Genomic DNA, 21859 nt, shown 5'->3' on the forward strand with positions numbered 1-21859 from the left:
GAATCAACTGCACCAACTTCTCCCACCCACAACAACTCTTTGGCTGTGCCTAGGGGAAACCAGCAGGATGTGAATTCAATCTCCTTTGGAAATCAGCCTCTCAGTAACTTCTGGGCATCTGATGCTTTCTCGAACGTGCTTTGTGAACAGATGTAAGGAATGTCTGGAATTTCCCAAGGGTGTCTTGGGGGAATGGCTGCATCATTAGAAGTTTTCAGCGAAGGATCTGAAAAGCCATGAGACCCATTGTATTCATTGTATGTCTAGGAAATACTATCCACCATTACTGCGATTTGTTGTCTGAAACAGTGAATGAAGATGGCATTTCCCGCCTGTATGAAGGTAAGGAAATACCTCTGTGTGTTTGGGCCTCTGTGGGAAGCACAGGGGTGCAGCACAGGGCCTGAACACAGCTTTGCATGTGTCCCTCTCAGTCTAAGGACAGCGCTGAAGGAAGAAGGGTGGTCATGCGAGCTTTCATCAAGGTCCCACAATCTGTGCACGGGAGCAGGGGAATTCCATCCCTAGCTCCTAGTGTAGACGTAGCCTTAGAGCTGTGTGGGGAGACTGTCTTCATCAAGGTCAGAAAGTCTCTAAAGGAAGGCCTGACCGAATTGAAAAGGGCTCTTGTTATTCAGGATGATGATGATGATGACGATTCCCCTCTGTAGGGAAAGATTCATCACCTGCCCTCCCTGGAATGGAGCGATTGCAGGCCAGGGACCTTCACTCCGAGATTGGTTATCAGCTCCTAGGAAATCCCATGAGGGCACATGGGTAACACTTTTCCCTGTGAGCTCTTCAGGAATGAAGGCACAGGGCCACAAAGGATTTCAGGAGACGTAGGAGCCGAAATCCCTTTGTGGATCTCGGCCTAAATGTTGGATGGTTTAACGTGGCTGCCGCTGTCACTTGCCTGTTCCATCCAAAGAACAAGTGCCCCCAACCGTCTGTGTGTATGGGTGTGTGGAGGAGTGTCTGCCAGCAGAGGGGGAAGTTAGGCAAGAATGGGGTCTCCTCTCTGTCCAGGGCTATTTTGGGAGGAGCCGAGTTGTTCTTGTGCCCTTAGAATCTTGGGGAGCGAATAGCAGGGGGCAATGGCCATCGGAAGGGGAGGTTTCCTAGGGGCCAGTCACATCAGCACCATGGGGTTTTCAACCCATTTCCTCTTGGTTTCAGCTTTTCACGAAGTGCCTTTGAAATGGGACAGGACTACGTGGTACATACTCAACAGATATTATAAATATTTGCAGCAGCTTGAAAATCTCGTGTTGGGTTCTGCATTCGACTAGGGAACCGGGACCGACACCGAAGAGCTCTTTGTCCTGCTATGGTAAATACAAAAGACGCTTCTCAACTTTTTGGTGTCCCTAGACTCTGTTTGCCAGAAGCTGGGAATGGGGGACAGGGGACTGATCACTAGATGATTGGCTGTCCCTTCATTCCCTCTGGCATTGGTCACTGTCGGAAGACAGGATACTGGGCTAGATGGACCTTTGCTGTGGCCTTTCTTATGTCCTTATGTTTGGAACCGGGGCTGAACAACAAGGTGGATATCAGCAGATGACCCAAAATTATGTCGATTAGTCAGGCCTAGAGAAGACTTGGAAGAAGTTCAAAGGGATCGAAGAAAGCCATGTCACTGGGCAGCACCATGGCAGATGAAAACCAGCGCTGACCAAGGCAGGGCCATACACAGGAAAGCAGTGAGGTGAACGACTCCTCCGTATCGCTGGTGTCAGAAGCCAAAGCACGGCTGGTTGGGCCCAGTGGTTGGAGCAGTGGCGCTGGGGCCTCGTGCTCAGAGTGGTGGAGGCCGAGCCGAGGGGAGCCAAGGGTTGGAGCCGGAGTCAGGAGTCAAGAGCAGGATTGGAACAGGCTGGGGAATAGAGCAAGGGCCGGATTAATGATCCCCGGCCAATGGGAGCTGCGGGGGAACTTAGCCTACAGGCAAGATCAGCTCCCGGGACAGAGGTTCCCGGTGTGGTGCTCGTCGCGCTGACATGGCTGGCGGGGGGAAAGGAACGGCAGCGTGCGGAGCCGCCTCGCCCCCACCCCAGCCAGGCAGGGGTTTAGTGGCTGCAGCCTGGGCCCCCCTTAGCCCTACTCCTTTCCTGAGTGCACCATTGCCCCACTTCTGCCCCATTCCCACACACTGGTACAGGGCAGAACCCTGGAGCTGATCTGTGAAATCTCTCTCACTAGAAGGAAGTCACTGCAAAGGCAGGACAACCCCACCTTTGGGCACCATGGAGGACATCTCATCCCACTGCACAGAGCCCTATATTCACACAGCTTCTCGCATGTGATTCCCTCACTCATCAAAGCCAGGCGGAGAGAGGAGAAATTCTCCCCGACTCCCTTTTACCATTGCCAGCCCACAGGGGAGCGGAGGTTGCGAGGGGTTGGGTGCTCTCTTTAAGAAATGCCAGCTCTCAGGGAAGTTGCCAATGAGCATCAGCAAAGTGGGGTGGGGTTGTGCCGTGGAAAACTACCCTGCTTGAAGGTTTTGTTCTTCTCATTTGGGTTCCTGCCCTTTCTCCCTCTTCCAGACATCGAGAGGCCAACAGCAGCCAATTGAGCCCACCACCGATCCCATCTCTTGTGAGATGGCAAAGCAGCTTTGCATGGGAAGGAGGAGACAGAAGAGGCCGAGCAGCATGTGCCGGGCTGAACCAGCCACACAGAACCCCATAGTCTAGGTGGAGAAAGCCAAGCCCCTCCCCAGCCCTGCCGGACATGCTCCAACTGGAGCACCAGAGTGTAAGGGAGCAGCTCAGCTCACGCTAGGCAGACCGCTGAAAATGGAGGATGCACACTGTAGGCTCCAGTCCAGAAACAGCTCAAGCCCCTGACTGCAGAGCTCCGAGGCGCCGAGACCCAGCCGCATCCCCGGGGGCCTGCAGACATGCAAGGGAGATCGGAGACTCTGGGAGTTTCCCACGCCGAGAATCCAGAGACCCCCAGCCCATGGCCTAGAGACATCTCCTAGGAAGTAACCTGGGTGAACTAGCCATTGTCATCCCCAGGCTGGATCCCCACTGACTCAATGGCAAACACATTGGCCACGGATGAGGCCCAGGGCGAGGAGCCGGTGGAGTAACGAGGGCCTGGGTCCACCTGCCCTGGCTGCCATCCATCCTTTGGTGGCTGCCCACGTCCCCATTAACCCACTAGACTGCACAGCCCCAAGAGGAAGGGCAACCATCTTGCCTCTGAACTCTCAGCCAAACAGCCCTGCACTGAAGGGCAGCTATACTGACTCCGGCCGTTGGGCCACACAGCATTGAGGGAGAAAGTAACCATATTGTCCATTGCCATCGGGCCACACGGGCGTAAGAGACAGGATAGACATATGGACTCTGAGCGTTGAGCCACACAGCTCCGACAAAGAGGGCAGCCGCACGGACCCTGGTCGCTGGGCTACACAGCCCCGACGGAGAGGACGGCTGCACGGACTCTGGTCGCTGGGCCACACAGCCCTGGACAGAGAGGGCAGCCGCACGGACTCTGGTCGCTGGGCCACACAGCCCCAACGGAGAGGACGGCCGCACGGACTCTGGTCGCTGGGCCACACAGCCCCAATGGAGAGGGCGGCCGCACGGACTGTAGTCGCTGGGCCACACAGCCCTGGACAGAGAGGGCAGCCGCACGGACTCTGGTCGCTGGGCCACACAGCCCCGACGGAGAGGGTGGCCGCATGGACTCTGGTCGCTGGGCCACACACCCCGACGGAGAGGGCGGCCGCACGGACTCTGGTCGCTGGGCCACACAGCCCCGACGGAGAGGGCGGCCGCACGGACTCTGGTCGCTGGGCCACACAGCCCTGGACAGAGAGGGCGGCCGCACGGACTCTGGTCGCTGGGCCACACAGCCCCGACGGAGAGGGTGGCCGCATGGACTCTGGTCGCTGGGCCACACAGCCCCGACGGAGAGGGCGGCCGCACATACTCTGGGCGTTGGGACACAGAACACTGCATGGGAGGGCAGCCATTTTGACACTGGCCATTTGGCCAAACTATCCTGAGGCTTAGGGAAGTTATTTGATGTCAACCATGGGACCTCGCCCCTTCACTCCTCAGACATCGCTCATCTGTCACCATGAGACCGACCCATGACATAAGACTTTTGGGGTCAAGATGCAAACAGGAGTAGAAGCAAGGAGTGCCATGTGACCCCTCTAAGAGATCCTCCCACTCCTTTACCAATCTGGGGGTGTTTTATCTCCATCCACCTGCCTCAGGAATGGATTTGAGCAATTGGGGAATGTTCTGGGGCAGAGTGACCCATTCGGAAGTGGGTCACGTGACCCTCCGAGAGCTCCTCCCACTTGGGGTGGGCCTCAGCCCCTTAGGACCAACCAGAGAGGGGATTTCACCAAACAGGGCAAGTGCCATGGTGGGGTGACCTGCCCGCAAGAGGGGTCCACCACCCCTCCATGAAATCCCCGCACCATCCTCTGCTAATCAGTCAGGGTTTCGCACACACGCTTTAGGCCATCCCAGAAGGAAAACGTAACGATCAGAATAGGCAGTGCCCGAAGGTCTAGGCCAGAAGCCGCCAATCTCTGGAGCTCCATGTTTGCGTGGCTGGCAGCATCGTCCTGGAAGTCGCAACACAACACTGCGGGGAAGAGCCCGTCTCGTTCCAAGGATGTCTTTTGAAGAAACCGTGGCCTAGACCTTCGGGCTATACCTGTTCTGGATTGGTACACATTTCCCTTCTGAGATGGCCTAAGGTGGGAGTGAAACCCTCACCAACTGCTAGAGGGTGGTGTGGGGACGTTTTAGAGGGACCATGGGATCCTGTTGCGGGCAGGTCACTCCACTGCAGCACTTCCCTTCTTTGGTCAAATCCCCTCTCGGGGTGGTCCTACGGGGCTGACGCCCACTTCAATTGGTAGAGGACACAGGGAGGAGTTCTCAGAGGGGATATACAACCCCCTTCTGCGTGGGTCACCCTGCCCTGCAACATCCCCTGATTGGTCAAATCCAGTCTCCGGGTGTGTAAAATGCTGGTTGCCCCTGCCAAATTTTCCTAAAAGAAGGGAAGAAAGGCATGTACCTTTTGGGTTATCTGTCAGGTGGCCATCTTGGACTTGGGAAAAGAATCTGGTGACCTTTAGCCATTTGCTAGATTAGTTTGGGTTGGAAAGCACACTCCCACGCACGGATTGAGTCCGCGTAGATAGGGTCTAACAACCAGGCAGAGACGACGCAAAGAGGGATAGGGAGGGTTTTTAGTTAGGTCTACTCACCCATTCCTGTGTCCATCATGGAGTCCCTCCCTGACGTCCAATGTCAAGAGAGCAGCAGCCGTCCATCGCTGTCCCTGCAAGAGAAGGGAGAGAGAACATCAACATGACCTCCTGGGTGTAATTGTTTGGGAGACTGGAGCACTTCCAGAGTTCAAGTTTTATTAATCCACCCCTTCTCTAGCCTAGCCTAGTCCTTTTCCCTCTCGTAAATAAAGTCTTGTTTGTGTGCTTACCACTGCCTGGCATTATTTTCTTGTGCTACGGCAAGCTCTGACAGACTGGCTTTACAAAGGGGACCATGTGGGAAGAATTGACTGTAAGATTCCCTGCATCTTCTGAATGGGGTTTGGGTTCTGCCCTTTTGAAAGGAAGGAAAAATCCTTCCAGGTGATCCTACGGGGCTGAAACCCACTGTGATTACTTAGTAATCTGTCCTCTTCACTACCATGTTTGTGACCCTCTGTGTCATAGGGAAGTAGCCCATGGCTCATTATGCATCTTTTGATTTAAAATGGACACGTGTGGGGTACAGATGAAGAAGGACAACTTTTCAAGTCCAGTGTGCACAGAAATGGGATGGACACTTCAAGGATTGAATACAATGCTTTGATCTTCCATCTGTTCATTAAACAAAGACAAAGGTGCAGATTTGGGAGGCTCGGCACTGACTTCCCCAGGATCATTCCTCTCCGCGTAATTCCCATGATAAATCTCCTCTCGAGGAAGAGCCTGAGGAAGTGTGATCAGGGGAACTACCCAGAGCACCAGATAAATCAGGGCCCTGCGCTGAGAAAAACCAAGCCTCAGCCAGTTCACATTAATTCAGCTGTCCTCAGCACAGACACCCCTGAAGCACCCGAGGATTACTTGAAAGGCTTTGAGAGGCTTGGCTCTGCAGAGCGAGAGATGAAGCCTATTACTGCAGGGAAATCAATGACAGAGCACTGTCCACACCAGCACTTAGGTCGGTGTAACTTGTCTCACTCAGCTTCTTCACACCCCTGAGTGACATACGTTCTACCGACACAAGGGGGAGTGTAGACGCAGCCTTAGCAGAGAAGCGATTTAGAAAACAGGTTTTGTTTTGGAGGAAATGCAGGAACCCCGGGTTTGTAATAACTCAAAGGAGAGTCCGACCCCACCAGTCACCCTCCCCACTTTGCCCTTGGCCCTGGGATAGTTGTTTTCTCTCAGCCTGTGCCCACTATCATGCCATGTGAAGGGGAAGGAGCCATGCACATGTCTAGGGTGCTTCTGACATCTGAGAGGGGAGAAAGGAAAAAAGAGGCTCAGTCCCACATGCTACTCACACAGGGGGTGGGAACTTTTGTGGTCATTTCAGTCGAGTCAAGGGGCTCCAAAAGAGTCAGAGCTGCTAACGTGACCCTGTCCCTGTTGTTGGGGACACTGGGGCATGGCCACTAGATAACTCGAGGGGATGGAAGACCACGAGTGTCGATGAAGCCCCCTCGCACTAGGCCCAAGTGTCCTTGGCCCCCCCGCCTGGAGGCACTCGCAGCAGTTATGCTGAGGATCTGCAACAATATGTTGCAGAGTCAGACTGCCTGAAACTAAACAAGGCCAAACAGGGCAGATATGGAAGAACAATGCTGAATCAAGCAGCTTTATGTATAGGTTAACAAATGATACAAAAAACAAGGGAACTAGCTGGGAACTGGATTGGCTGGCTATATGGATACTTAGGGCACCTTGCTATTGGATAAGTATGCTGAAGAAAGGATGTATAAAAGCCTGTGTAACTTCCTGCTCTGTGTGCAGGATTTGAGATTCTATTCTCCCTGGACCTTTTTGAAGCTTCAAATAAACTTTTCTGCTTCTCCACCCCGTTGTGATTATTGGGTGACGCACACCGGGTAATGAACCCCTCCCCCCTGCTGTTGTTTTGCCTCTCGGCACTGGGTGCCGGCAACACTGTACAACATTAAACAGGAGAAACAAGGCTGGCAGTTTGGGCTGCTGGACAGAACAAGCCTTCAGGCTGAAAAGCCAACAACCTTTCTCTCCATTTCAGCAAAAAACAGCATTCAACAAACCCCCACAAAAACAGGCACCTGAAAAAGTCCTGCCCCCGACTTCACCTTTCCAAGGTCTTCTCCGCACTCTCTCCCGCCCCGAGTGAGAATCCGACACCTTGACCAACACACCACAGTCAGACCCGAATGCAGCTCTCCCTCTGCAGGCAGGATGGTGGAGAAAAACACAGGTGAAAAAACCCTCCAGGCTCAGCTGCGCACGGAGCCTTGGCAAGGACGTGGTGGAAAGGTGATGCCGGGATCTCTCGCACGGTAAAGGAGACTCGTGCCCGACTCCGACAAACCCTCTAGGAACTCGAAGGAAGCCGCATCCCACAGGCGTTTCCACAGACCAGCCACCAGCCACACACCCAGGCCGGAGGGGCCGGGACACGAGAAGGGGCAGCAGCAAACGCCCCTCGGGGGAGTGCTGGGGCGGGAGCTGCAGCCAGGCCCCTGGACCCGCAGGGAGACGCAGACCCTGACAGCAACCAGCCACGTTTGCCCACGTGTGTGTGTGTGAGACACGTTTGTGTGTGTGTGATGTCTTGTGTGTGTGCTGTGTGTCTTGCAGAGTCTTGTGTTCAGTGTGTGTGTGTGCTGTGTTGTGTTTTGTGTTGTGTGTGGTGTGGTGTGTGTGTGTAGTGTTGTGTGACGTGTGTTGTGTTGTGTGTGTTGAGTTGTGTGCTGTTTTGTGTGTCATGTTGAGTGTGTGTTGTGTGGTTGTGGTGTCGTGAGACGTGTTGTGTGTGATGTGGTGTGTGTCGCACGCACAGACACAACACATTGTACGCCGCACGCACAACACGTCACGTGTAGCACGTCACACACACACGTCACACATCACACGCACAGCATGCTGCGTGTAGCATGCACACACACAAAACATTGCACGTCGCACGCACACACACAACACATCGACTGTTGCACGATGCACATCACACATAGCACGGACACACACAACACGTTGCGCGTCGCAAGCACAGCACGTCGCACCTCACACTCACAAACACGTCTCACACACGCACAACACGACAGACACCACATCACAGAGACAGAAAAAACTACACACATGTCACACATACAGAAACACACACAACACGACACACAACACGTCACATACACAGCACAACACACAAAACGGCACACAACATAACACAGGCAAACAACCTGACAGCCAACACATCACAGACACACACACACACACACAACACGACACACAACACGTCACACACACTCAACACAACACTCTAGACGAGACACAACACACAGAGAATGCGACACACAACACGTCACACACACACAACACGTCACACAACGCGTCTCACACACAACACGTCACACAAGACGTCACACACACACAAACACACAAGACGACACACAACATGACACACGCTTCACACAAAACACGTAACATGACACCACACACACAACACCATACACACACTGAACACGACACAAAATGGCCCACAATACAACACAAACACACATCACACACAACACATCACACACACACCACACCACAAAGACACACACAGTACATCACACACACACACTACACAAAACACGTCTCACACAGCCACACCCACCCACCATGTCACATGTCATCACAAACACACAACCACACACAATCCATACAACACTCTAGACCACACACAACACCCAACCCATCACACACACACACATAACACGACACACACAACATGAGACAAATACACACAAAAACATTTCCCACACACAACACGACACACAACCCCGTCTCACACACACACACACACATAACACAACATGACACAAACAACACAACACACACAGAAACAAATCGCATGTCCCACACAACATGTCACACGTTGCACGGATACACAGAACACATCGCATGCACACATGTATGCAAGTCGCACGACACACACACAGAAACACGTCACAGACAAACACACACGTGACACACAACATGACACACAACACATCACACACACAAACACCTCTCTCACACACACACAAGACGACACAGAACCCGTCTCACACAGACACACACAACACAACATGTAACACACAACATGACACACAACACGTCACACATACAACACAGTGCACGCCGCACATTGTACGGACACAACACAACACATCGCACGTCACATGTTGCACATCACACCTGCACACACAACACATCGCGCATCGCACATCACACACACAACATGTCGAATGTAGGACACACAACACGTCACACATCGCACGCAGACTCAGCACGGCACACGTCGCGCATTGCACGCCATACTTCGAACACACAACACGTCGCGTGTCGCACGTTACACACAAAAACGTTGCATGTCGCACACACATGTTGCACGTCGCACATCGCACACACAACACGTCGCACGTCGCACAAACACAGAATGCGTCACAAACACAACACATCACACACACAAACAGGTCTCTCACACACGCACAACATGAAACACAACACATCACACACACAACACAACACACAACACGTCACACAGACACAAACACACACAACATGACATACATGTCACACACACACCCTCACACGCCACAGGACACAACAAACACACCACACACACACAACACGTCACACACACACAAACACACAACCCGACACACAACACATCACACAGATAGGCACAAACACATACAACATGACACACAACATGACACACCCAAGACTACGCAAAACACATCTCTCACACACACACACACACACACACACCCCATGTCACATGACACCACAAACACAACATCACACACACACTCAACACAGCAAACAAGAAGACGCACATGTGAAGTGTGAGGTGCGATGTCTTCTGTTTCCATGTGCGACGTGCAACATGCAACGTGCAACGTGAGGCGTGTTGTGTGTGTGCGACGTGCAATGTTTTGTGTGTGTGACGTGCGATGTGCTCTGGGTGGGGTCTGTGTGTGTTTCTGCACAAGCTGATTGCGATGTCCGGAGGCCAACAGCAAAGAGGGTTCGGTGTCAGCTTTCTTGCCCTGCCGTCAGTCTGCCACCTGGCTGGGGTGACAGCGGCTGGGGACCCCAGGAGCTGCTGAGAGACGCGGAGGATACCTTGGAAGGGAGAAGACGACGTGAGAATCAGACTCTTCCAGCAACGAGCCACATTTGCCCAGTGCTGACGCTGTCAGGCCTCCGAATTTTGGGCCAGAAACCAACAGCCAAATCGAGCTGGAAAATTGAACCACTTGCAAATGGCCCTTCTAGCGTGTCACCAGACCGTAGGCGACCGTCTGGGGGTGAGCTGTGGGCTCCCGAGAGGTAGAATCCAGGGCCTGCCTCTTCGCTTCCCACGGCCAGGTATTTTCAGCCCCCAACAATTAGGGGAAGAACAGGGAGATGAAAAGCCAAAGAAAGTTTCAAGAGTTCTCCTTCCTGGCTGAGCTGGCTGCGCTGCCCAGGTCACGGATGGTCATTCTGGGGAGGGATGTGGGTCTGGTCCACTTTGAAGGCGGTTGATCTGGGGAAGGATGTTGGTCTCAGATATCTGGAGGATTGGCCCAGAGCCCAGTCCTGTGGGGGCACAGCTGGTGGTCCTCATCCTCCTCTGTCTGCCTCTCTTCTGCCAGAGAAGGCAAGCCAGGCGAGTACCAATAATGATGCTGTCAATAAAATGGAATCAAGTTGTGGATGTTTTTTCTTTTCAAAAATATTTTCACACTTTTCAATTGGCCCCTGGTAGTTCCGATGAGAAATGTGAAGGAGGAGATATTGGAACAGTTCCCTCTTCGTGGGAGCAACAGCTGGCTGGGGTTTTGGCTGCTCAGGCTTTTGTTCCCTGGTTTTACCCACTGGGGTTTCTTTTGCATGGATTTCATGTACCTGTGTGTAAGTTTTTGCCCAAAGGCACCCAGCTGTACAGGTTTTATCTACAATCTTTACAAGTTGAAGTTGCAGACGGAGGGAGCTCCCAGCAATGGCAGCCTTAAGGGGGTGGGCGGCTAGAAGCTGGGGGACTGGATCGGGACCCCCCCAACACGTACTGGTCTCTCTGCCTTGCAGTTTTAGTCCCCCAAGATTAGCCTGATTATCACAACAAAATTTTGTTTCTCCTGCTGCTAACAGCCCACCTTCATCGATTGGTCTCGTTAAGAGTTGCTATGGCAACCCCCATTTTCTCCTCTTCTCTGTATCGATATATCTATATCTATATCTTCCTGCTGTATTTTCCCCAGCATGCATCTGATGAAGTGGGCTTTAGCCCCTGAAAGCTTATGCTCAGATAAATTGGTTAGTCTCTAAGGTGCTACAAGTCCTCCTCATTAGCTTTTCCTGACTGATTATGCTGGGGGCTCTGCCTGGCTCCAGCACTCCAGTCCCTCAGCTACCAAGGCCACTTGGGAACCCTGATCGATTCCAGCTTCAAGGAGTGCTGAGATCCATCTGTCTCTTTCTGTGCCTCTGTCTCTCTCTAGGAATAGCCTCCTGACCCTGCCTCCTGTGATCTGTTATAGTTTGCTAGCCCCCCACCCCACCTCCATGGGTGTTTTTGGCTTCTCCGTGCACTCTGCAGCAACGCTCCTTGTACCCAAGCTAAAGATCCCTGCAGCCCCAAAAATCCTCGGGGGTTTGCTCAGCAAGTGGGTTACTAGCAGAATGGTTGTGGGGTGAAGGTGGGGACACCCCCACACACTCAGTGGTAGTGCAAGGGTTCAAGCAGGCGTTCTTTTTGGGGAGACTAACCCCCATTGCGCTGCCCAGGAGAAGGGGGAAGTGGGAGCCTGCAGCGCCATCTAGCGGCCAAAGGAGATATCGCCAGCTTCTGGACCTGTGTGCGCCCTTGGTTCGGTTCACATGGAAAGCTGTGTCACGCCAGGTTGGGAAAACGGGGTTCTGCTGCACGACATCATCCTCTGGAATGACTCAACCCGATAGGACACCTCCTACGATACACTGCTACGAGTGACGCTCTCAAACAGGTCCCCACAGCTCCCCAGCCTCCCCGCACCGGGAGGCAGGTGTGAGAGGATTGTTCTCCCCAACTGACAGAGGGAGAAACGAAGGCTGAGAAAGGCGAAGGGCCTTGTCTTACATCACACAACCTGTCGGGATAGAGTTGGGAACAGGGCCCGGGTGTCCTGACTTTCAAACTAACCATCATTCTATGATGAGATAACTGGCTCTGTGGATGAGGGGAAAGCAGTGGACGTGTTGTTCCTTGACTTTAGCAAACCTTTTGACACGGTCTCCCACAGTATTCTTGCCAGCAAGTTAAAGAAGTATGGATTGGATGAATGGACTATAAGGTGGATAGAAAGCTGGCTAGATTGTCGGGCGCAACGGGTAGTGATCAATGGCTCCATGTCTAGTTGGCAGCTGGTATCTAGTGAACTGCCCCAAGGGTCGGTCCTGGGGCCAGTTTTGTTCAATATCTTCATTAATGATCTGGAGGATGGTGTGGATTGCACCCTCAGCAAGTTTGCAGATGACACTAAACTGGGAGGAGAGGTAGATACGCTGGAGGGTAGGGATAGGATACAGAGGGCCCTAGACAAATTAGAGGATTGGGCCAAAAGAAATCTGATGAGGTTCAACAAGGACAAGTGCAGAGTCCTGCACTTAGGACAGAAGAATCCCATGCACCACTACAGACTAGGGACCGAATGGTTAGGCAGCAGTTCTGCAGAAAAGGACCTGGGGTTTCAGTGGACGAGGAGCTGGATATGAGTCAACAGTGTGCCCTTGTTGCCAAGAAGGCCAATGGCATTTTGGGATGAATAAGTGGAGGCACTGCCAGCACATCAAGGGACGTGATCGTTCCCCTCTATTTGACATTGGTGAGGCCTCATCTGGAGTATTGTGTCCAGTTTTGGGCCCCACACTACAAGAAGGATGTGGAAAAATTGGAAAGAGTCCAGCGGAGGGCAATAAAAATGATTAGCAGACTGGAGCACATGACTTATGAGGAGAGGCTGAGGGAACTGGGGATGTTTAATCTGCGGAAGAGAAGAATGAGGGGGCATTTGATAGATGTTTTCAACTACCTGAAAGGGGGTTTCAAAGAGGATGGATCTAGACTGTTCTCAGTGGTAGCTGATGACATTACAAGGAGTAATGGTCTCAAGTTGCAGTGGGGGAGGTTGAGGTTGGATATTAGGAAAAACTTTTTCACTGGGAGGGTGGTGAAACACTGGAATGCGTTACCTAGGGAGGTGGTGGAATCTCCTTCCTTAGAAGTTTTTAAGGTCAGGCTTGACAAAACCCTGGCTGGGATGATTTAGTTGGGGATCGGTCCTGCTTTGAGCAGGGGGCTGGACTAGATGACCTCCTGAGGTCCCTTCCAACCCTGATATTCTATGATTCTATGATCAGTCTGGAGTTTCACACACTGAATGATCAGAATAAAGTCACCTGCAATGAGCTACAGACCAACAACCATTCACACTGATTCTTCAGCAAGAGTTTTAGAAGCACGAGAACACCAGCGAGAACCAGGGATGGCTCAGAGACAATCAGCAGCGAGAAGGAGAACAATTCACCAAGCAGATGATTGGTTCTGGCTTATTTGCTGGGCCTTAAACGAGAACAACAAAGTCCTGAATCTCCTCCCTGCCACGAGACCCCCTGCTCAGCCAGTCAGCATGGAGACTCTGGCGGTGGGCTGAGGGTTCCCCAGATGGCCCAGGGATGGCTCAGGTCACCGGTGAGGATCACTCTCAGAGCACGCTTCCTGTCCCATCTCGTTGGGAGGCCTCCCACCATGAGGGCTACAGAGCAGGCCACTCCTCGCCACTGGAGGGAGGGAAGCAGGAAAAGGGAAACCAAAAAAGACAAACCCCAAGGATTCGAAGGGACAAAGGCCTAGCTGGGGGAAAATTGTCCCACCTTAACCTCCTGTTTTCCGTGCTGAGAATTTGGCCAGCACCGGGTGGATCAGGCTCCCTCGGTACCAAACCTCTCTGGGGCTCTTACTTTCTCCACAGGGACGTCTGTCTTCTCGCTCAATGAGCAGTGGGAAAGGAGAAAACTCCAGAGAGGCTCCACCTCGCGCTCACATACGAGAGCCTGAATTCTCTCTCAGTCCTCAAGGAGACACCTCAAGAAGGAGACTCCCTGCAGCAAAGCCCCGGGGGTCTCTGAGATCCCCCTGCCCTGCAGCCTGTCCTCCCTGGCCCTTGTCATGGACTCTCTGTGAAGTCACCGCCTCCCAACCTCCTTTGACCAATCAGCTGAGTGCTGCAAAAGGCCCTTGTGATGTCACTGCCATACCCACCCCTGCCTTGCAGGGCTCATGTCCTGCCCCGAGCCGGCTCCTGTGCGTGTTTGAGCTGCTCCCCCGGGTCACCCCCACACACTCAGTAGTCGTGCAAGAGTTCAAGCAGGCGAAACATGGAACCATCAGAGGATGCTCAATGTGCCACACTCGGTTTTGCAGAGATTTGGAGACTTGAAGGCCAGAAGAGACTGTTAGATCATCTCATCTGGCCCCCCTACACATCACAGGCCTCCTGTATGGCGCAGTAGCGAGTTTTGGACCAAAGCAGACTCCAGAAAGGCATCTCATCAAGGGATGGAGGAAGCACCACTTCCCTTGGGACTCTGGAGGAAATTGATGCTGTGGGGGGCAGGGCGACCCCAAGGCCACACTTGTGAGTCTGTATCATAACACACATGCACAACAGCACTGCGCGAAGTATGTACACGTCACCTTAACTCTGATGTTTCCTAACGTTTAAAGGCCTGGTCTCCAGGGTGTTCTTTGTGCTTATAGATCTATTGTGGGGAGAGATGCAATCATTTAGTTCAGAGTGGGAGCCGTGTTAGTCTGTATCAGCAAAAAACAAAACCAAAACGAGGAGTAGTTCTGGCACCTTAGAGACTAACAAATGTGTTTGGGCACATTTGATGGTGTGGCTGATGTGATTAGGTCCTAGGATGGTGTCCCTAGACTAGATATGTGGACAGAGTTGGCAATGGGTTTGTTGCAAGGATAGGTTCCTGGGTTAGTGTTTTTGTTGTGTGGTTTCTGGTGAGTATTTGCTTCAGGTTGGGGGGCTGTCTGTAAGCGAGGACTGGCCTGTCTCCCAAGATCTGTGAGATTGAGGGATCGTCCTTCAGAATAGATTGTAGATCCTTGATCCTGCCCTGGAGATCTTTTAGTTGGGGGCTGAAGGAGATGGCTGGTGGCGTTCTGTTCCTTTTTTGTTGGGCGGGTCCTGGAGTAGGTGACTTCTGGGTATTCTTCCTTTCAGCAGGTGGGGATTGTAGTTTGAAGAATGCTTGATAGAGATCCTGGAGGTGTTTTTTTCTCTGTCTGAGGGATTGGAGCAAACGCGGTTGTATCTTAAAGTTTGGCTGTAGACAACGGATCGTGTGATGTGGTCTGGATGAAAGCTGGAGGCATGTAGGTAAGTATAGCGGTCCAGGATAGGGTGGTGTTTATGTGACCATCGCTTATTAGCACTGTAGTATCCAGGAAGTGGGTGTCGTGTGTGGCCTCTCCTTCTGCCCCTCCACCCCCACCAACATGATGCAGTTCTGCGGTGACCTGGAATCCTACTTTCCACGTCTCTGACGGAAGGAATATTTCCAACACTCCTCTGAACAACACACTAATCCACAGAGACCTTCCTACCAACACGACAAAAAGAAGGATTCTGCGCAGACTCCTCCTGAAGGTCGAAACAGCAGACTGGACTTCAACTCGAGTGCTTCAGCCGACAAGCACGGGCTGAAGTGGTCGAAAAGCAGCATCACTTGGCCCATAACCTCAGCCGTGCAGAACACAACACCGTCCACAGCCTCAGGAACAACTCTGACATCCGAATCAAAAAGGCTGACAAAAGAGGTGCTGTCGTCATCATGAATAGGTTGGAATATGAACAAGAGACTGCTCGGCAGCTCTCCAACTCCACATCCTCCAGCCCATTCCCCTCTGATCCCACTCAGGGTGACCAAGAGAAACTGCACCATCTGCTCAAGAAACTCCCTGAAAAAGCACAAGAACAAATCTGCACAGACACGCCCCTGGCACCCCGACCAGGGGTCTTCTATCTGCTACCCAAGATCCATAAACCTGGAAATCCTGGACGCCCCGTCATCTCAGGCATTGGCTAGGGGTGCTGGTCGCGCAGGGCCTGAGGAGAGAGTCGACACAGCCAGATAATCTTGCTGTCAGGTTGCCAATGCCTGAGATGATTTCATCGCAGTCTCTGACGAGGGGGTTCAGGCTCCAGTGCTCTGCTCTGTTTTCCCAGCCCTGTGCAGGGGGTGGTTTCCAGTTTCAGAAATGGGGCAATGTTCACACACTCTCAATGGGTCTGTGCATAAATCAGGCCCTAAGCCAGGGGCAGGCAAATTTTTGGCCTGATGCCGGATCGGGTTTCAGAAATTGTATGGAGGGCCAGTTAGGGGAGGCTGGGCCTCCTCAAACAGCAAGGCATGGCCCGGCCCTCGCCCCCATCTGACCCCCGCTTCTCGCCCCCTGACGGCCGCCCGGGGCCTCCAGCCCCTTCCAACCCCTCTGTTCCCTGAGGGGTCCCAGATCCCCCCTCCCCTTAGAGCCCCCCACCACTCCATCCAACCCCCCCTCTCCTTCCTGTCTGCCCCCTGGACCTCCTGCCCCATCCAACCACCCCTTCTCCCTGACCGCCCCGGGACCTCCTGCCCCCATTCATCCCCCTGTCCCCCGCCCTCTCACTGCCCCGACCCCATCCAACTCCCAGCCTCTGACCCCCCCCCGAACTCCCCTGCCCTCTACCCCACCCCTCCCCCGCTCCCTGCTCCCTGACCGTGCTGCCTGGAGCCCGGGGGCTGGGGGCGGCTGCCCCAGGACCGCCTGCCGGGCCGTGCCGCACAGAGCCCCGGGGCCGGCCGGGCTCGTAGCCCCGCTGCCCGGAGCATGGGCCGGCGGCGCCGGGAGCGGAGGCTGCAGGGGGGGAACAGCAGGGGCGGGGCCAGGGGCTCTCCGGAGCTCGGGGCCGGGCGGAACGGCTCAGAGCCCCCAGCCCCCCTTCTCCCCCCTGCCACCCCACCCACCCCCTTCAGACACCCGCCCCCGCTGGTGCACTAGAGTTTCCCCAAGACCGACCAACAGCTGTGAATGGTGTGGAGGAGAAGGTGTTGGTATTCGGTTGTGTATTGGTATTATGTGTATGTGTCGAGGCCTGGGGGGGCTTTGTGCTGGGGGAGAAGCTGAGCCCTGATTCGGGGCCGGGGCTTCTCTGACTCGGGGTCCTAGAAAGGGAGCCAGCCAGTCAGGCCGTGGCACAGGAGCCAGCAAACAGGGGTGTAAACAGGGGAGTCTGAGGGGGAGTTTGTCTTGTGGTGCTTGTTGGGGGTTTGTTGTTGCTGGGGGGGTGGGGTTTGGGTGTTTCCCAGGTGAACAGGATTTCGGTGGGAAGGCGATGACAGACACAGAGGCAGCAGTGGGCGTGACTCATGTCGTGGAAGACACAATGGAGATGACTGGCCGTGGAAGCTGCCGTATGTCCATGATCCTGGAGGGGTACCTGGTAAGAGTTTTGTCTGCATGAAATGCTGTCTGCTCGAGCTGATGGAGAAGATCTGAGGTTTGGAGATGCAGGTGGCAAGTCTGGTTGAGTCTAGAAAGGGGTTTGAGCAGATGATGGAGCAAAGACATGAGGTATCTGAAGGGAAAAGCTCAGACTTGCAGATGGAAGCAGGACTGAGGAATTCTGAGGGGAGACTGCTGGGTGAGAAAAGTGGTCAGTGGAAGCATGTGACTACAAGAACCAGGCAGAGGAAAAGACGGGCTCATGAAGGAGAAATAGAGCTCAGGAATAGGTTTTGAGAGTTGGAAAATGAAGAAGGGGCTCAGCAGGTAGTCACTGAGGGTGAAGGGGCAAGGAAGAAGAGAAGAGCGGCTAGTCCTATTGGAAAAGGGGAAGAGTCAATGGAGACTACACCAAATATGAGCCCCAAAAGGTTACAGGATGGGTTGAAGAGGATTACAAGGGAGAGTAGGAATGGAAAGAACTTGCAGCCAGAGGGAACAGGGGATAGACTGGAGAATAGCATCGTCATCATGGAAAGGCAGGGCTACGTTATCGGGGACTCTTTACTGAGAAGACTAGACAGGCCTGTAACCAGAGCTGATCCAGAGAATAGAAGGGTGTGCTGTCTTCCAGGTGCTAAGATATGGGATGTAGATGTGAGGTTGAAAAGGATCCTAAAGGGAGCGGGAAAGAATCCCCTATTTATTCTTCATGTGGGAACAAATGATACGGCTAGATTCTCGCTGGAAAGGATTAAGGGAGACTGTGCTAGGCTGGGGAAGACGCTTAAGGAAATCGAGGCTCAGGTGATCTGTAGTGGGATTTTGCCTGTTCCTGGAGAAGGGCAACAAAGGTGTGACAAGATTATGACTATCAACAGATGGCTCAGGCAATGGTGCTAGAAGGAGGGCTTTGGGATGTCTGGCTACTGGGAGGCATTCCTGGACAGAGGACAGTTCTCTCGGGATGGACTTCATCTGAGTAGGGAAGGAAATAGACTTCTAGGGTAGAGGCTGGCACAACTGATTAAGAGAGCTTTGAACTAGGAATCTGGGGGAGATGGTTGGTTGGGGGATGTCCAGGTAATGTCCACGCCGGATTTTAGCATTGAGAGGGAAGAAAACAAAGTAAGAAAGGATACAGCCGTGGGTAGGAGAATGGCTATGAGGAGGAAGGGCAGTGTGGACACCAGTCTAATATTTTCTACTGGCTGTAGAATGACCGTGCCTCATTGGGTAAAGAACGTGAGCGAGGTCAAACAGCAAAAATGAAGATGTTTGTACACTAATGCGAGGAGCCTAGGTAACAAAATGGAGGAACTAGAGCTACTGGCGCAGGAAGTGAAACCAGATATTCTAGGGATAACAGAAACAGGGTGGAATAGTCGTCATGACTGGACTACGGGCATTGAAGGGTATGTGCTGTTTAGAAAAGACTGAAATAAAGGTAAAGGTGGTGGAGTAGCATTGTCTATCAATGAGGAGGTAGAATGTAAAGAAATCAGCGATGGAATGGATAAGACAGAGTCCGTCTGGGCAAAAATGACATTGGGGAAGAAAACTATTCGAGCCTCCCCTGGGATAGTGCTTGGAGTGTGCTAGAGACCGCCGGGATCTAATGTGGATATGGATCGAGCCCTCTTGAATGTTTTTAATGAAGTAAATACGAACGGAAACTGCGTGATCATGGGAGACGTTAACTTCCCAGATCTAGACTGGAGGACAAGTGCTAGTAATAATAATCGGGCTCAGATGTTCCTAGATGCTGTTAGATGGATTCCTTCATCAAGTAGTTGCTGAACCGACAAGAGGGGGTGCCATTCTAGATTTGGTTTTGGTGAGAAGTGAGGACCTCCTAGAAGAAATGGTTGTAGGGGACAAGCTTGGTTCGAGCGATCATGAGCTAATTCAGTTCCAACTGAACGGAAGGATCAACAAAAAATAAATCTGCAACTAGGGTTTTTGATTTCAAAAGGGCTGACTTTGAAAAATTAAGGAAATGAGTTAGGCAAGTGGATTGGTCTGAAGAACTTTAGGGATCTAAAGGCAGAGGAGGCCTGGGATTACTTTAAATCAAAGCTGCAGAAGCTATCAGAAGCCTGCATCCCAAGAAAGGGGGAAAAATTCATAGGCAGGAGTTGTAGACCAAGCTGGATGAGCAAGCATCTCGGAGAGGTGATTAAGAAAAAGGAGAAAGCATACAGGGAGTGGAAGATGGAGGTGATCAACAAGGAAAGCTACCTTCTTGAGGTCAGAACATGAAGGGATAAAGTGAGAAGGACCTTGCAAAGAGAATTAAAACCAATCGTAAAAGGTTCTATAGCCATGTCAATCAGAAGAAAACCAAGAAAGAAGAAGTGGGACCGCTAAGCACTGAGGATGGAGTGGAGGTCAAGGATAATCTAGGCATGGCCCAACATCGAAACAAATACTTTGCCTCAGTCTTTAATAAGGCTAACGAGGATCTTAGGGATAATGGTAGCATGACAAATGGGAAGGAGGAGATGGAGGTAGATATTACCATATCTGAGGTAGAAGCGAAACTCGAACAGCTTAATGGGACTAAATCGGGGGGCCCAGATAATCTTCATCCAAGAATATTAAAGGAACTGGCACATGAAATTGCAAGCCCATTAGCAAGAATTTGTAATGAATCTGTCAACTCAGGGGTTGTACCGTTTGATTGGAGAATTGCGAACATAGTTGCTATTTTTAAGAAAGGGGGGAAAAAAAGTGATCCGGGTAACTACAGGCCTGTTAGTTCGACATCTGTACTATGCAAGGTCTTGGAAAAAATTTTGAAGGAGAAAGTAGTTAAGGACATTGAGGTCAATGGTAAATGGGACAAAATACAAGATGGTTTTACAAAAGGTAGATCATGCCAAACCAACCTGATCTTCTTCTTTGAGAAAGTAACAGATTTTTTAGACAAAGGAAACGCAGTGGATCTAATTGACCAAGATTTCAGGAAGGTGTTTGATATGGTGCCACATGGGGAATTATTAGTTAAACTGGCAAAGATGGGGATCAATATGAAAATTGAAAGATGGATAGGGAAATGGTTAACAGGGAGATTATAGCGGGTCCTGCTGAAAGGTGAACTGTCAGGCTGGAGGGAGGTTACCAGTGGAGTTCCTCAGGGATCAATCTTTGGGACCAATCTTATTTCATCTCCCTCCCTCAGCTCAGTGATGGCCTGAATTGCCCCTTCTCCCGGCAGAGCCAGAGGATTGGAAGCAGCAACATCAAACCCCTATGTGGCTCGCAGGAATGAACACAAACACGCCCTTGTAGCTGGACAGATGGTTAGTTTTACCCCTGGGATACTACAAGGCTAAAGAGAAAGGTGGTGGCCCCACATCTAAGGAATGAATCACAACACAGTCATCATCGTTCTGCCCATCCTTGCCCCTTTATACTTCTACTGTCTCGCTCCCACCACCGTCGCCCTCTGTGGGTTCAGTGAGAGTGCCACCCTCAGTGCTTCCTACACACACAGACTCACACACACATCTTGCAAGGAAAACCTCACCACGGAGTCACATGCACCTGTTGCTTCCCTGCACCCCTGGTCTCCAGAATCCAATCCCAAGGAAAGCTTGTCGGGCCCAGAGCTGGCAGGGCGTCCGGTGCTGGAGTATTGAAACTACCGTGATGGCACTCAGAGGAAAGATGCTGAGAGAGTGCAAGTTAAGAATTGGCCGGTCAGGTTTCCAGTCCCCTCACGGGTCATTCCCTCACTCGAGCAAAGGGGCACATCTCAATTCTCAGCTGGCTCAGTCGAGCTGCATCGTTCTTGTTTCCACTCAGTCAGGTTTGAGGCCTCTTTCGCATCCTGTCTTTGAGAAGACAGCCAGAAACTACTCTCTGAAATAGCAAATGCAGGAGGACGTGTTATCGCTCCTGCCCCAACACAGACAGACAAAGAGAGAAATGTTCTCACTTTGAGGGTGGGACTCCCTGCCCTTGGCCAAAGACGAGCACTCTCTTTGACCTTTGAAACTTATTCAGCTTTTCTTTCAACAGGGAGCCCGAGAGCTGAGGTGCTGGAGCGCTGCGTTTGTCAGTGAAGCTCGGTGAGC

General features: G+C 52.3%; 1 long non-coding RNA gene across 1 annotated transcript; it reads left to right on the forward strand.

Annotated features, from left to right (window-relative positions):
* The first annotated feature begins 266 nt into the window (after positions 1-266).
* Positions 267-2911, forward strand: LOC141977895 (uncharacterized). Its single transcript, XR_012636302.1, has 3 exons — positions 267-342; positions 1180-1333; positions 2553-2911. It is a non-coding gene; the product is annotated as an uncharacterized LOC141977895 (long non-coding RNA).
* The last annotated feature ends 18948 nt before the right edge of the window (positions 2912-21859 follow it).

The sequence above is a fragment of the Natator depressus genome, chromosome 25 (assembly GCF_965152275.1).
Source record: "Natator depressus isolate rNatDep1 chromosome 25, rNatDep2.hap1, whole genome shotgun sequence".
Classification (NCBI taxonomy): Eukaryota; Metazoa; Chordata; order Testudines; family Cheloniidae; genus Natator; species Natator depressus.